The sequence below is a fragment of the Oncorhynchus keta genome, unplaced genomic scaffold (assembly GCF_023373465.1).
Source record: "Oncorhynchus keta strain PuntledgeMale-10-30-2019 unplaced genomic scaffold, Oket_V2 Un_contig_2676_pilon_pilon, whole genome shotgun sequence".
Lineage (NCBI taxonomy): Eukaryota > Metazoa > Chordata > Actinopteri > Salmoniformes > Salmonidae > Oncorhynchus > Oncorhynchus keta.
The window spans coordinates 47,501-65,000 of record NW_026285158.1 but is presented as its reverse complement, the minus strand read 5'-3'; the positions used below and the strand labels follow the sequence as shown (position 1 = coordinate 65,000).

Sequence of the window (17,500 nt, the reverse complement as noted above, 5' to 3'; positions counted from 1 at the left end):
TCTAATCCAATGGGCTTTTCCGAGGAGAGAGGACACAAGGAATCAAAGAAAAACAATGGAGATTCTCCCAATGATTTTCCTCTTCCACCTTTTCATTCACCTCAAGTGTTTTAACAGTGTGGTTCATCATCAGACAGAAGAGAAGCCGATAGTCTGACAACATAATCTACTGCCGTGGTGTGTTGGGGTCTATTCATTAGGACGGACATTAACAAGTCTTCAATAAAGGACACAGTGCAGGACAAGTCACAACCCTAGGACATGGGGCTTCATCACTAGGGGTCAACCCTAGGACATGGGGCTTCATCACTAGGGCTGAACCCTAGGACATGGGGTTCATTACTAGGGGTCAACCCTAGGACATGGGGTTCATCATTAGGGGTCAACCCTAGGTCATGGACTTCATCACTAGTCACTAGGGGTCAACCCTAGGACATGGGGCTTCATCACTAGGGGTCAACCCTAGGACATGGGGTTCATCATTAGGTGTCAACCCTAGGTCATGGACTTCATCACTAGTCACTAGGGGTCAACCTTAGGCCATGGACTTCATCACTAGTCACTAGGGCTCAACCCTAGGACATGGGGTTCATCATTAGGGGTCAACCCTAGGTCATGGACTTCATCACTAGTCACTAGGGGTCAACCCTAGGACATGGGGTTCATCATTAGGTGTCAACCCTAGGTCATGGACTTCATCACTAGTCACTAGGGGTCAACCTTAGGCCATGGACTTCATCACTAGTCACTAGGGGTCAACCCTAGGACATGGGGTTCATCACTAGGGGTCAACCCTAGGTCATGGACTTCATCACTAGTCACTAGGGGTCAACCCTAGGACATGGGGTTCATCATTAGGTGTCAACCCTAGGACATGGGCTTCATCACTAGGGGTCAACCCTAGGACATGGGGTTCATCACTAGGGGTCAACCCTAGGTCATGGGCTTCATCACTAGGGGTCAACCCTAGGACATGGGGTTCATCACTAGGGGTCAACCCTAGGACATGGGGTTCATTACTAGGGGTCAACCCTAGGTCATGGACTTCATCACTAGTCACTAGGGGTCAACCTAGGCCATGGACTTCATCACTAGTCACTAGGGGTCAACCTTAGGACATGGGGTTCATCACTAGGGGTCAACCCTAGGACATTGGGCTTCATCACTAGGGGTCAACCCTAGGTCATGGACTTCCTCACCAATCACTAGGGATCAACCCTAGGACATGGGGTTCATCACTAGGGGTTAACCCTAGGACATGGGCTTCATCACTAGGGGTCAACCCTAGGACATGGGGTTCATCACTAGGGGTCAACCCTAGGTCATGGACATCATCACTAGTCACTAGGGGTCAACCCTAGGTCATGGACATCATCACATAGTCACTAGGGGTCAACCCTAGGACATGGGGTTCATCATTAGTCACTAGGGGTCAACCTTAGGACATGGGGTTCATCACTAGGGGTCAACCCTAGGCCATGGGGCTTCATCACTAGGGGTCAACCCTAGGACATGGGGCTTCATCACTAGTGGTCAACCCTAGGTCATGGACTTCATCACTAGGGGTCAACCCTAGGCCATGGGGTTCATCACTAGTCACTAAGTGTCCCCTAAAGTTTAGTCATTGTGATTTTGTCCAAAGTAGAGCTTTTCTCATGTTCTCCTGTTATGAGGTACTGTTGATGTGTAACTGTTGTACTGCAATGAGATGATCAATACAAGATCAATACATGTTGATACCTCAGATGTCTGGAATCCCATATTAAAGATCAATACATATTGATTCCTTCAGATGTCTAGAATCCCATATTAAAGATCAATACATATTGATTCCTTCAGATGTCTAGAAACCCATATTAAAGATCAATACATATTGATTCCTTCAGATGTCTAAAACCCATATTAAAGAAACAGTAAGTGGTTTTGTTCCACAGCAACGACCCAAAAATATCAGTTTCATTCAAGACCAAAGTGAGGATTCTCTTTTAGAAAGAAATATTGAATTAATAAAAAAATGTTTTTAAAAGGGTGAAATAAACAGGGTGAACAAAACATTAAGAACACCTTCATCATATTGAGTTGTATCCCCTTTTGCCCTCAGAACAGACTCAAATCTTCGGGGTCGTGGACTCTACAAGGTGTCTAAAGTGTTCCACAGGGATGCTGGTCCCATGTTGACTCTACAAGGTGTTGAAAGCGTTCCACAGGGATGCTGGCCCATGTTGACTCTACAAGGTGTCGAAAGCGTTCCACAGGGATGCTGGCCCATGTTGACTACAAGGTGTTGAAAGCGTTCCACAGGGATGCTGGCCCATGTTGACTACAAGGTGTCGAAAGCGTTCCACAGGGATGCTGGTCCCATGTTGACTCTACAAGGTGTAGAAAGCGTTCCACAGGGATGCTGGCCCATGTTGACTCTTCAAGGTGTCTAAAGCGTTCCACAGGGATGCTGGCCCATGTTGACTCTACAAGGTGTCCGTTCCACAGGGATGCTGGTCCATGTTGACTCTACAAGGTGTTGAAAGTGTTCCACAGGGATGCTGGTCCATGTTGACTCTACAAGGTGTTGAAAGCGTTCCACAGGGATGCTGGCCCATGTTGACTCTACAAGGTGTCGAAAGTGTTCCACAGGGATGCTGGTCCATGTTGACTCTACAAGATGTTGAAAGCGTTCCACAGGGATGCTGGTCCATGTTGACTCTACAAGGTGTAGAAAGTGTTCCACAGGGATGCTGGTCCATGTTGACTCTACAAGGTGTCGAAAGCGTTCCACAGGGATGCTGGCCCATGTTGACTCTACAAGGTGTTGAAAGCGTTCCACAGGGATGCTGGTCCATGTTGACTCTACAAGGTGTTGAAAGCGTTCCACAGGGATGCTGGTCCATGTTGACTCTAATGCTTCCCACAGTTATATCAAGTTGACTGGATGTCCTTTGGGTGGTGGACCGTTCTTGATACACACAGGAAACTGTTGAGCATGAAAAACCCAGCAGCGTTACAGTTCTTGACAAACTCAAACCGGTGTGCCTGGCACCTACTACCACTTGGCACTTGCACAGTCACCCTCTGAATGACACAGACACAATCCATGTCTCAAGGCTTATAAATCCTTCTTTAACCCGTCTCCTCCCCTTCATCTACACTGAGTGAAGAGGATTTAACAACTGACATCAATAAGGGATCATATCTTTCACCTGGTCAGTCTATGTAATAGAAAGAGCAGGTGTTCCTAATATTCTGTCCGGTCAGTGTATCGGCCTATAGGAACTCCTCATTCACCTGGTCAGCCTATCATGGAAAGAGCAGGTGTTCGTAATATTCTGTCCAGTCAGTGTATCGGCCTATAGGAACTCCTCATTCACCTGGTCAGCCTATCATGGAAAGAGCGGGTGTTCCTAATGTTCTGTCCAGTCAGTGTATCGGCCTATAGGAACTCCTCATTCACCTGGTCAGCCTATCATGGAAAGAGCAGGTGTTCCAATATTCTGTCCAGTCAGTGTATCGGCCTATAGGAACTCCTCATTCACCTGGTCAGCCTATCATGGAAAGAGCAGGTGTTCCTAATGTTCTGTCCAGTCAGTGTATCGGCCTATAGGAACTCCTCATTCACCTGGTCAGCCTATCATGGAAAGAGCGGGTGTTCCTAATGTTCTGTCCAGTCAGTGTATCGGCCTATAGGAACTCCTCATTCACCTGGTCAGCCTATCATGGAAAGAGCAGGTGTTCCTAATATTCTGTCCGGTCAGTGTATCGGCCTATAGGAACTCCTCATTCACCTGGTCAGCCTATCATGGAAAGAGCAGGTGTTCCTAATGTTCTGTCCAGTCAGTGTATCGGCCTATAGGAACTCCTCATTCACCTGGTTAGCCTATCATGGAAAGAGCAGGTGTTCCTAATGTTCTGTCCAGTCAGTGTATCGGCCTATAGGAACTCCTCATTCACCTGGTTAGCCTATCATGGAAAGAGCAGGTGTTCCTAATGTTCTGTCCAGTCAGTGTATCGGCCTATAGGAACTCCTCATTCACCTGGTTAGCCTATCATGGAAAGAGCAGGTGTTCCTAATGTTCTGTCCAGTCAGTGTATCGGCCTATAGGAACTCCTCATTCACCTGGTTAGCCTATCATGGAAAGAGCAGGTGTTCCTAATGTTCTGTCCAGTCAGTGTATCGGCCTATAGGAACTCCTCATTCACCTGGTTAGCCTATCATGGAAAGAGCAGGTGTTCCTAATGTTCTGTCCAGTCAGTGTATCGGCCTATAGGAACTCCTCATTCACCTGGTTAGCCTATCATGGAAAGAGCAGGTGTTCCTAATGTTCTGTCCAGTCAGTGTATCAGCCAATAGGAACTCCTCATTCACCTGGTTAGTCTATCATGGAAAGAGCAGGTGTTCCTAATGTTCTGTCCAGTCAGTGTATCAGCCTATAGGAACTCCTCATCGTTCATCTGTCATTCGTTATAGTTGTGCTACTTCTTCCTTTCAGACACACGATGAGTGCCAAATGGCACCCTATTCCCTTTATAGTGCACTACTTTTGATCAGAACCCTATGGGCTCTGGCGCCCTATTCCCTATGGCACCCTAGTCAAAAACTAGTGCACTATAACGGGAATGGGGTGCCATTTGGGAAGGCGCCATGGTAACCAGCCATCATAATCCATTGAGTTCCACTGATGTTCTTCTTCTGGGTGTTTCCACATCACAGGGCAGCTGACACACGTGACTCATCTTCACTCTCGGGGCGGCAGCGTAGCCTAGTGGTTAGAGCGTTGGACTAGTAACCGGAAGGTTGCGAGTTCAAACCCCCGAGCTGACAAGGTACAAATCTGTCGTTCTGCCCCTGAACAGGCAGTTAACCCACTGTTCCCAGGCCGTCATTGAAAATAAGAATATGTTCTTAACTGACTTGCCTGGTTAAATAAAGGTAAAATTAAAATGAAATATAGCCTCAATAAACTATCAGCTGTCAAAACAATCAGCTTCAATGGATCACGGTGACGCGACCGATGCTCGTTGCTATCAGCTATCAGAACAATCAGCTTCAATGGATCACGGTGACGCGACCGATGCTCGTTGCTATCAGCTATCAGAACAATCCGCTTCAATGGATCACGGTGACGCGACCGATGCTCGTTGCTATCAGCTATCCACACCTTACAGCACAGTATACAGGAGGAGTTGACCGAGGGGAGATAATTTCATGTCACGGGACTCTTCAAACAGAATTCAAGGTTTCAGTGTCGACATCTTTCTCTCCTCTCAGACAGCTTTGATGCAGAGAACGCAGCTACTGGAAAAGCTCCTGAAAACGGGTGAATTTTGTAGTGAAGGCTATGCGTACTCCAAGCCACATGACGTTAACTGAGCTAGCTGCTGTAAATATGTCTAGCTCGTGCTCACATGTCATATCCGTTTCCATAGCAACACAGTATGTCTGACCATTGGATTTGCCTGAGCAGAAATATATAACTTTAAAAAAAAAAAGTGTTCCTCTTTGATTTGACTGTCTACAGTGGCCATCACTGATTCCCTTAAGACGAACTACACAAGATCTGGATAGAAACAGGTCCATAAGAAACTCTGCTTCCTTACCGCAGACGCCCAGAGATCTTATTCCACACAAGGATTTCCTGGAAGCTCCTGGAAGATGACAAGAATTAGAAAACGGTTTTGTTTTGATCCTAGATGCTGATTGGTTGATAGCAGGGAGTTATCGCACGATAATTCCCTGCAAAGTACCATCCCTGTCTTCAGCCAATTGAATTAGTTTGTTGTTTACTGACATGTCTTCAGGGAATAGATGCTACAGAACAAACAGAATACAACAGGGGTTCTAAACATTACCTCAGAAAACAACAGGGGTTCTAAACATGACCTCAGAAAACAACAGGGGTTCTAAACATGACCTCAGAAAACAACAGGGGTTCTAAACATGACCTCAGAAAACAACAGGGGTTCTAAACATGACCTCAGAAAACAACAGGGGTTCTAAACATGACCTCAGAAAACAACAGGGGTTCTAAACATTACCTCAGAAAACAACAGGGGTTCTAAACATTACCTCAGAAAACAACAGGGGTTCTAAACATTACCTCAGAAAACAACAGGGGTTCTAAACATTACCTCAGAAAACAACAGGGGTTCTAAACATTACCTCAGAAAACAACAGGGGTTCTAAACATTACCTCAGAAAACAACAGGGGTTCTAAACATTACCTCAGAAAACAACAGGGGTTCTAAACATTACCTCAGAAAACAACAGGGGTTCTAAACATGACCTCAGAAAACAACAGGGGTTCTAAACATGACCTCAGAAAACAACAATACAAACAGAAAACAACAGGGGTTCTAAACATGACCTCAGAAAACAACAGGGGTTCTAAACATGACCTCAGAAAACAACAGGGGTTCTAAACATTACCTCAGAAAACAACAGGGGTTCTAAACATTACCTCAGAATACAACAGGGGTTCTAAACATTACCTCAGAAAACAACAGGGGTTCTAAACATGACCTCAGAAAACAACAGGGGTTCTAAACATGACCTCAGAATACAACAGGGGTTCTAAACATGACCTCAGAATACAACAGGGGTTCTAAACATGACCTCAGAATACAACAGGGGTTCTAAACATTACCTCAGAGAACAACAATACAAACAGAAAACAACAGGGGTTCTAAACATTACCTCAGAAAACAACAATACAAACATTACCTCAGAAAACAACAGGGGTTCTAAACATTACCTCAGAATACAACAATTGATCAAGGTGACAGTTGGTGACATCTTTTTTTACCATATTACCTGAAGAACAAGGGAAGATTAAAAACCAATAGTCAAGGATCCCCTCTGTCCATCCTCTTAGACTGTCTGCTTCATACCATGTGTCTACTTTCAGGCATAGCTTTCTATTAAATACACAATAAACAACACTAAAGAACACACTTTAAGACACACATTTCATCACAACTTTCACATGAATGTTTAAAACATTCATATATTCACACCTTCTATATCTGAGTGAAAATATTGAATAATATGATTCTAGGGTACACATAATAAGCATGAACGGGCATGATAAATGCTCCAAAACACATTAGACAGTACAGTTTGAATAAATAAAAATATCTGTCTATATTAGCATATATTATTAGTATATAAAGTGTTGTATAGTTGCTGGGTTCGTCCATAAAGTCCTAGGGTGCCAGAGAGGGAACTGCAAATACCGTGGACAAGGAATGAAATACATCAGGGGGAGTGTGCAAGTACACACTTCAGGGAGAGGGGACAGCTTACAGTACATTCTCCAGGGAGAGGGGACTGCTTACAGTACATTCTCCAGGGAGAGGGGACTGCTTACAGTACATTCTCCAGGGAGAGGGGACTGCTTACAGTACATTCTCCAGGGAGAGGGGACAGCTTACAGTACATTCTCCAGGGAGAGGGGACAGCTTACAGTACATTCTCCAGGCAGAGGGGACAGCTTACAGTACATTCTCCAGGGAGAGGGGACAGCTTACAGTACATTCTCCAGGGAGAGGGGACAGCTTACAGTACATTCTCCAGGGAGAGGGGACAGCTTACAGTACATTCTCCAGGCAGAGGGGACAGCTTACAGTACATTCTCCAGGGAGAGGGGACAGCTCACAGTACATTCTCCAGGGAGAGGGGACAGCTTACAGTACATTCTCCAGGGAGAGGGGACAGCTTACAGTACATTCTCCAGGGAGAGGGGACAGCTTACAGTACATTCTCCAGGGAGAGGGACAGCTTACAGTACATTCTCCAGGGAGAGGGGACAGCTTACAGTACATTCTCCAGGGAGAGGGGACAGCTCACAGTACATTCTCCAGGGAGAGGGGACAGCTTACAGTACATTCTCCAGGGAGAGGGGACAGCTTACAGTACATTCTCCAGGGAGAGGGGACAGCTTACAGTACATTCTCCAGGGAGAGGGGACAGCTTACAGTACATTCTCCAGGGAGAGGGGACAGCTTACAGTACATTCTCCAGGGAGAGGGGACAGCTTACAGTACATTCTCCAGGGAGAGGGGACAGCTTACAGTACATTCTCCAGGGAGAGGGGACAGCTTACAGTACATTCTCCAGGGAGAGGGGACAGCTTACAGTACATTCCCCAGGGAGAGGGGACAGCTTACAGTACATTCTCCAGGGAGAGGGGACAGCTTACAGTACATTCTCCAGGGAGAGGGGACAGCTTACAGTACATTCTCCAGGGAGAGGGGACAGCTTACAGTACATTCTCCAGGGAGAGGGGACAGCTTACAGTACATTCTCCAAGGAGAGGGGACAGCTTACAGTACATTCTCCAGGCAGAGGGGACAGCTTACAGTACATTCTCCAGGGAGAGGGGACAGCTTACAGTACATTCTCCAGGGAGAGGGGACAGCTTACAGTACATTCTCCAGGCAGAGGGGACAGCTTACAGTACATTCTCCAGGGAGAGGGGACAGCTTACAGTACATTCTCCAGGCAGAGGGGACAGCTTACAGTACATTCTCCAGGGAGAGGGGACAGCTTACAGTACATTCTCCAGGGAGAGGGGACAGCTTACAGTACATTCTCCAGGCAGAGGGGACAGCTTACAGTACATTCTCCAGGGAGAGGGGACAGCTTCTTCTCCAGGCAGAGGGGACAGCTTACAGTACATTCTCCAGGGAGAGGGGACAGCTTACAGTACATTCTCCAGGGAGAGGGGACAGCTTACAGTACATTCTCCAGGCAGAGGGGACAGCTCACAGTACATTCTCCAGGGAGAGGGGACAGCTCACAGTACATTCTCCAGGCAGAGGGGACAGCTCACAGTACATTCTCCAGGGAGAGGGGACAGCTTACAGTACATTCTCCAGGGAGAGGGGACAGCTTACAGTACATTCTCCAGGCAGAGGGGACAGCTCACAGTACATTCTCCAGGGAGAGGGGACAGCTTACAGTACATTCTCCAGGGAGAGGGGACAGCTTACAGTACATTCTCCAGGGAGAGGGGACAGCTTACAGTACATTCTCCAGGGAGAGGGGACAGCTTACAGTACATTCTCCAGGGAGAGGGGACAGGTACATTCTCCAGGAGAGGGGACAGCTTACAGTACATTCTCCAGGGAGAGGGACAGCTTACATTCTCCAGTACATTCTCCAGGGAGAGGGGACAGCTTACAGTACATTCTCCAGGGAGAGGGGACAGCTTACAGTACATTCTCCAGGGAGAGGGGACAGCTTACAGTACATTCTCCAGGGAGAGGGGACAGCTTACAGTACATTCTCCAGGGAGAGGGGACAGCTTACAGTACATTCTCCAGGGAGAGGGGACAGCATACATTCTCCAGGGAGAGGGGACAGCTTACAGTACATTCTCCAGGGAGAGGGGACAGCTTACAGTACATTCTCCAGGCAGAGGGGACAGCTTACAGTACATTCTCCAGGCAGAGGGGACAGCTTACAGTACATTCTCCAGGCAGAGGGGACAGCTTACAGTACATTCTCCAGGCAGAGATGGGACAGCTTACAGTACATTCTCCAGGGAGAGGGGACAGCTTACAGTACATTCTCCAGGGAGAGGGGACAGCTTACAGTACATTCTCCAGGGAGAGGGGACAGCTTACAGTACATTCTCCAGGGAGAGGGGACAGCTTACAGTACATTCTCCAGGGAGAGGGGACAGCTTACAGTACATTCTCCAGGGAGAGGGGACAGCTTACAGTACATTCTCCAGGGAGAGGGGACAGCTTACAGTAGTACATTCTCCAGGGAGAGGGGACAGCTTACAGTACATTCTCCAGGGAGAGGGGACAGCTTACAGTACATTCTCCAGGGAGAGGGGACAGCTTACAGTACATTCTCCAGGGAGAGGGGACAGCTTACAGTACATTCTCCAGGGAGAGGGGACAGCTTACAGTACATTCTCCAGGGAGAGGGGACAGCTTACAGTACATTCTCATTCTCCAGGGAGAGGGGACAGCTTACAGTACATTCTCCAGGAGAGGGGACAGCTTACAGTACATTCTCCAGGGAGAGGGGACAGCTTACAGTACATTCTCCAGGGAGAGGGGACAGCTTACAGTACATTCTCCAGGGAGAGGGGACAGCTTACAGTACATTCTCCAGGGAGAGGGGACAGCTTACAGTACATTCTCCAGGGAGAGGGGACAGCTTACAGTACATTCTCCAGGGAGAGGGACAGCTTACAGTACATTCTCCAGGGAGAGGGACAGCTTACAGTACATTCTCCAGGGAGAGGGGACAGCTTACAGTACATTCTCCAGGGAGAGGGGACAGCTTACAGTACATTCTCCAGGGAGAGGGGACAGCTTACAGTACATTCTCCAGGGAGAGGGGACAGCTTACAGTACATTCTCCAGGGAGAGGGGACAGCTTACAGTACATTCTCCAGGGAGAGGGGACAGCTTACAGTACATTCTCCAGGGAGAGGGGACAGCTTACAGTACATTCTCCAGGGAGAGGGGACAGCTTACAGTACATTCTCCAGGGAGAGGGGACAGCTTACAGTACATTCTCCAGGGAGAGGGGACAGCTTACAGTACATTCTCCAGGGAGAGGGGACAGTACATTCTCCAGGGAGAGGGGACAGCTTACAGTACATTCTCCAGGGAGAGGGGACAGCTTACAGTACATTCTCCAGGCAGAGGGGACAGCTTACAGTACATTCTCCAGGGAGAGGGGACAGTACATTCTCCAGGGAGAGGGGACAGTACATTCTCCAGGGAGAGGGGACAGTACATTCTCCAGGGAGAGGGGACAGCTTACAGTACATTATCCAGGGAGAGGGGACAGCTTACAGTACATTCTCCAGGGAGAGGGGACAGCTTACAGTACATTCTCCAGGGAGAGGGGACAGCTTACAGTACATTCTCCAGGGAGAGGGGACAGCTTACAGTACCTTCCCCAGGGAGAGGGGACAGCTTACAGTACATTCTCCAGGGAGAGGGGACAGCTTACAGTACATTCTCCAGGGAGAGGGGACAGCTTACAGTACATTCTCCAGGGAGAGGGGACAGCTTGCGTTCCCTGTCTCCCTACCTCCCTCCCTGTGTTCCCTGTCTCCTGTCTCCCTACCTCCCTCCCTGTGTTCCCTGTCTCCCTACCGCCTGTCTCTCTGTGTTCCCTCCCTCCCTGTGTTCCCTGTCTCCTGTCACCCTACCTCCCTCCCTGTTCCCTGTCTCCCTCCCTCCCTGTGTTCCCTGTCTCCCTACCCCCCTCCCTGTGTTCCCTGTCTCCCTACCTCCCTCCCTGTGTTCCCTGTCTCCCTGTGTTCCCTGTCTCCCTACCTCCCTCCCTGTGTTCCCTGTCTCCCTGTGTTCCCTGTCTCCCTCCCTCCCTCCCTGTGTTCCCTGTCTCCTGTCTCCCTGTCCCTCCCTGTTCCCTCCCTCCTGTCTCCCTACCTCCCTCCCTGTGTTCCCTGTCTCCTGTCTCCCTACCTCCCTCCCTGTGTTCCCTGTCTCCTGTCTCCCTACCTCCTCCCTCCCTGTGTTCCCTGTCTCCTGTCTCCCTACCTACCTCCCTCCCTGTGTTCCCTGTCTCCCTGTGTTCCCTGTCTCCCTACCTCCCTCCCTGTGTTCCCTGTCTCCCTGTGTTCCCTGTCTCCCTACCTCCCTCCCTGTGTTCCCTGTCTCCCTGTGTTCCCTGTCTCCCTACCTCCCTCCCTGTGTTCCCTGTCTCCCTGTGTTCCCTGTCTCCCTACCTCCCTCCCTGTGTTCCCTGTCTCCCTGTGTTCCCTGTCTCCCTACCTCCCTCCCTGTGTTCCCTGTCTCCTGTGTCTCCCTGTGTTCCCTCTCCTACCTCCCTCCCTGTGTTCCCTGTCTCCTGTCTCCCGACCTACCTCCCTCCCTGTGTTCCCTGTCTCCCTACCTCCCTCCCTGTGTTCCCTGTCTCCCTACCTCCCTCCCTGCGTTCCCTCCCTCCTGTCTCCCTACCTCCCTCCCTCCCTGTGTTCCCTGTCTCCCTACCTCCCTCCCTGTGTTCCCTGTCTCCTGTCTCCCTACCTCCTGTCCCCTCCCTCCCTGTGTTCCCTGTCTCCCTACCTCCCTCCCTGTGTTCCCTGTCTCCTACCTATCCCTCCTGCGTTCCCCTCCCTCCTGTCTCCCTACCTCCCTCCCTCCCTGTGTTCCCTGTCTCCCTACCTCCCTCCCTGTGTTCCCTGTGTTCCCTGTCTGTCTCCTACCTCCCTCCCTGTGTTCCCTGTTCCCTCCCTCCTGTCTCCCTACCTCCGTCCCTCCCTGTGTTCCCTGTCTCCCTACCTCCCTCCCTGTGTTCCCTGTCTCCTGTGTCCCTACCTCCCTCCCTGTGTTCCCTGTCTCCCTACCTCCCTCCCTGCGTTCCCTGTCTCCTGTCTCCCTCCCTGTGTTCCCTGTCTCCCTCCCTCCCTCCCTGTGTTCCCTGTCTCCCTCCCTCCCTCCCTGCGTTCCCTGTCTCCCAGCACCTGTATCATTAGCAACAGTCTGAGTAGATGGATGAGAGCGTGTGGTTTGTTTCTCTGGCGTGCAGCACGGCACAACAGATGGTTAGAGAAGTCATTAGGAGAGGGAGCTCTGATAAATGACTGTTTCTCAGAACAACAACAACCACCATGTAGCAGGAGGATTAGAACTAAAGGAAACGCTACATAACAATGTAGCAGGAGGATTAGAACTAAAGGAAACGCTACATAACAATGTAGCAGGAGGATTAGAACTAAAGGAGACGCTACATAACAATGTAGCAGGAGGATTAGAACTAAAGGAAACGCTACATAACAATGTAGCAGGAGGATTAGAACTAAAGGAAACGCTACATAACAATGTAGCAGGAGGATTAGAACTAAAGGAGACGCTACATAACAATGTATGTAGCAGGAGGATTAGAACTAAAGGAGACGCTACATAACAATGTAGCAGGAGGATTAGAACTAAAGGAAACGCTACATAACAATGTAGCAGGAGGATTAGAACTAAAGGAAACGCTACATAACAATGTAGCAGGAGGATTAGAACTAAAGGAGACGCTACATAACAATGTAGCAGGAGGATTAGAACTAAAGGAAACGCTACATAACAATGTAGCAGGAGGATTAGAACTAAAGGAAACGCTACATAACAATGTAGCAGGAGGATTAGAACTAAAGGAGACGCTACATAACAATGTAGCAGGAGGATTAGAACTAAAGGAGACGCTACATAACAATGTAGCAGGAGGATTAGAACTAAAGGAGACGCTACATAACAATGTAGCAGGAGGATTAGAACTAAAGGAAACGCTACATAACAATGTAGCAGGAGGATTAGAACTAAAGGAGACGCTACATAACAATGTAGCAGGAGGATTAGAACTAAAGGAAACGCTACATAACAATGTAGCAGGAGGATTAGAACTAAAGGAAACGCTACATAACAATGTAGCAGGAGGATTAGAACTAAAGGAGACGCTACATAACAATGTAGCAGGAGGATTAGAACTAAAGGAAACGCTACATAACAATGTAGCAGGAGGATTAGAACTAAAGGAGACGCTACATAACAATGTAGCAGGAGGATTAGAACTAAAGGAGACGCTACATAACAATGTAGCAGGAGGATTAGAACTAAAGGAAACGCTACATAACAATGTAGCAGGAGGATTAGAACTAAAGGAGACGCTACATAACAATGTAGCAGGAGGATTAGAACTAAAGGAGACGCTACATAACAATGTAGCAGGAGGATTAGAACTAAAGGAGACGCTACATAACAATGTAGCAGGAGGATTAGAACTAAAGGAAACGCTACATAACAATGTAGCAGGAGGATTAGAACTAAAGGAGACGCTACATAACAATGTAGCAGGAGGATTAGAACTAAAGGAAACGCTACATAACAATGTAGCAGGAGGATTAGAACTAAAGGAGACGCTACATAACAATGTAGCAGGAGGATTAGAACTAAAGGAGACGCTACATAACAATGTAGCAGGAGGATTAGAACTAAAGGAAACGCTACATAACAATGTAGCAGGAGGATTAGAACTAAAGGAAACGCTACATAACAATGTAGCAGGAGGATTAGAACTAAAGGAAACGCTACATAACAATGTATGTAGCAGGAGGATTAGAACTAAAGGAGACGCTACATAACAATGTAGCAGGAGGATTAGAACTAAAGGAGACGCTACATAACAATGTAGCAGGAGGATTAGAACTAAATGAGACGCTACATAACAATGTAGCAGGAGGATTAGAACTAAAGGAGACGCTACATAACAATGTAGCAGGAGGATTAGAACTAAAGGAGACGCTACATAACAATGTAGCAGGAGGATTAGAACTAAAGGAAACGCTACATAACAATGTAGCAGGAGGATTAGAACTAAAGGAAACGCTACATAACAATGTATGTAGCAGGAGGATTAGAACTAAAGGAGACGCTACATAACAATGTAGCAGGAGGATTAGAACTAAAGGAGACGCTACATAACAATGTATGTAGCAGGAGGATTAGAACTAAAGGAAACGCTACATAACAATGTAGCAGGAGGATTAGAACTAAAGGAGACGCTACATAACAATGTAGCAGGAGGATTAGAACTAAAGGAAACGCTACATAACAATGTATGTAGCAGGAGGATTAGAACTAAAGGAAACGCTACATAACAATGTAGCAGGAGGATTAGAACTAAAGGAGACGCTACATAACAATGTAGCAGGAGGATTAGAACTAAAGGAAACGCTACATAACAATGTAGCAGGAGGATTAGAACTAAAGGAGACGCTACATAACAATGTAGCAGGAGGATTAGAACTAAAGGAAACGCTACATAACAATGTAGCAGGAGGATTAGAACTAAAGGAGACGCTACATAACAATGTAGCAGGAGGATTAGAACTAAAGGAAACGCTACATAACAATGTATGTAGCAGGAGGATTAGAACTAAAGGAAACGCTACATAACAATGTAGCAGGAGGATTAGAACTAAAGGAGACGCTACATAACAATGTATGTAGCAGGAGGATTAGAACTAAAGGAGACGCTACATAACAATGTATGTAGCAGGAGGATTAGAACTAAAGGAAACGCTACATAACAATGTAGCAGGAGGATTAGAACTAAAGGAAACGCTACATAACAATGTAGCAGGAGGATTAGAACTAAAGGAAACGCTACATAACAATGTAGCAGGAGGATTAGAACTAAAGGAAACGCTACATAACAATGTAGCAGGAGGATTAGAACTAAAGGAGACGCTACATAACAATGTAGCAGGAGGATTAGAACTAAAGGAAACGCTACATAACAATGTAGCAGGAGGATTAGAACTAAAGGAAACGCTACATAACAATGTAGCAGTAGGATTAGAACTAAAGGAGACGCTACATAACAATGTAGCAGGAGGATTAGAACTAAAGGAGACGCTACATAACAATGTAGCAGGAGGATTAGTACTAAAGGAGACGCTACATAACAATGTAGCAGGAGGATTAGAACTAAAGGAAACGCTACATAACAATGTAGCAGGAGGATTAGAACTAAAGGAAACGCTACATAACAATGTAGCAGGAGGATTAGAACTAAAGGAGCCGCTACATAACAATGTAGCAGGAGGATTAGAACTAAAGGAAACGCTACATAACAATGTAGCAGGAGGATTAGAACTAAAGGAAACGCTACATAACAATGTAGCAGGAGGATTAGAACTAAAGGAAACGCTACATAACAATGTAGCAGGAGGATTAGAACTAAAGGAAACGCTATATAACAATGAGTGGCTCCTCATTATCAGACAGGGATTGTTTGAAGGAAATATTGGTTTCCTCTACACATGATAGCACTTATTACCCAGTTTGGCAGTAAGGTAATAAGGCAGTAAGGAGTTAAGGTAATAAGGCAGTAAGGTAATAAAGCAGTAAGGCAGTAAGGTAATAAGGCAGTAAGGTATTGAGGCAGTAAGGCAGTAAGGTAATAAGGCAGTAAGGTAATAAGGCAGTAAGGTAATAAGGTAGTATGGCAGTATGGCAGTAAGGCAGTAAGGTAATAAGGCAGTGAGGCAGTAAGGTAATAAGGCAGTGAGGCAGTAAGGCATTAAGGCAGTGAGGCAGTAAGGTAATAAGGCATTAAGGCAGTAAGGTAATAAGGCAGTGAGGCATTAAGGTAATAAGGCAGTGAGGCATTAAGGTAATAAGGCAGTGAGGCATTAAGGTAATAAGGCATTAAGGCAGTAAGGTAATAAGGTAATGAGGCAGTAAGGTAATAAAGCAGTAAGGCAGTAAGGTAATAAGGCAGTAAGGCAGTAAGGTAATAAGGCAGTAATGTAATAAGGCAGTAAGGTATTGAGGCAGTAAGGCAGTAAGGTAATAAGGCAGTAAGGTAATAAGGCAGTAAGGTAATAAGGTAGTATGGCAGTAAGGCAGTAAGGTAATAAGGCAGTGAGGCAGTAAGGTAATAAGGCAGTGAGGCAGTAAGGTAATAAGGCATTAAGGCAGTAAGGTAATAAAGCAGTAAGGCAGTAAGGTAATAAGGCAGTAAGGCAGTAAGGTAATAAGGCAGTAAGGTAATAAGGCAGTAAGGTATTGAGGCAGTAAGGCAGTAAGGTAATAAGGCAGTAAGGTAATAAGGCAGTAAGGTAATAAGGTAGTATGGCAGTATGGCAGTAAGGCAGTAAGGTAATAAGGCATTAAGGCAGTAAGGTAATAAGGCAGTGAGGCAGTAAGGCATTAAGGTAATAAGGCATTAAGGTAATAAGGCAGTAAGGCATTAAGGTAATAAGGCATTAAGGCAGTAAGGTAATAAGGTAGTAAGGCATTAAAGTAATAAGGCAATGAGGCAGTAAGGAAATATGGCAGTAAGGTAATAGGGCAATAAGGCAGAAAAATAATAAGGCAGTAAGGTAATAAGGCAGTAAGGTAATAAGGGAGTAAGGCATTACGGCAATAAGGCAATAAGGTAATAAGGTAATAAGGCAGTAAGGTAATAAGGCAGTAAGGTAATAAGGCAGTAAGGTAAAAAGGCAGTAAGGTAAAAAGGCAGTAAGGTAATGAGGCAGTAAGGTAATAAGGCAGTAAGGTAATAAGACAGTAAGGTAATGAGGCAGTAAGGTATTAAGGCAGTAAGGTAATAAAAGGCAGTAAGGTAATAAGGCAGTAAGGTAATGAGGCAGTAAGGTAATAAAGCAGTAAGGTAATAAGGCAGTAAGGTAATAGGGCAATAACGCAGTAAGTTAAGAATGGAGTAAGGCATTACGGCATTAGGGCAATAAGGCAGTAAGGCATTAATGTAATAAGGCAGTAAGCTATAAGGCAGTAAGCTATTAAGGCAGTAAAGACAGGACAACGTGGAGACAGACTGAAACATTAACTAGACAGGACAACGTGGATACAGACTGAAACATTAACTAGACAGGACAACGTGGAGACAGACTGAAACATTAACTAGACAGGACGACGTGGAGACAGACTGAAACATTAACTAGACAGGACGACGTGGAGACAGACTGAAACATTAACTAGACAGGACAACGTGGAG

General features: G+C 46.6%; 1 protein-coding gene across 1 annotated transcript in view; it reads left to right on the top strand.

Moving 5' to 3' along the window:
- Positions 1–1,737, top strand: part of LOC118383923 (potassium voltage-gated channel subfamily S member 2-like) — a 6,330-nt gene extending 4,593 nt beyond the window's left edge. The window contains 4 exon segments of the mRNA XM_052506587.1: positions 1–392; positions 613–798; positions 1,149–1,361; positions 1,577–1,737. The exon segment at positions 1–392 is cut by the window's left edge and continues 985 nt beyond it. The gene's annotated coding sequence lies outside the window, so the exon portion shown is untranslated.
- Positions 1,738–17,500: the final 15,763 nt, after the last annotated feature.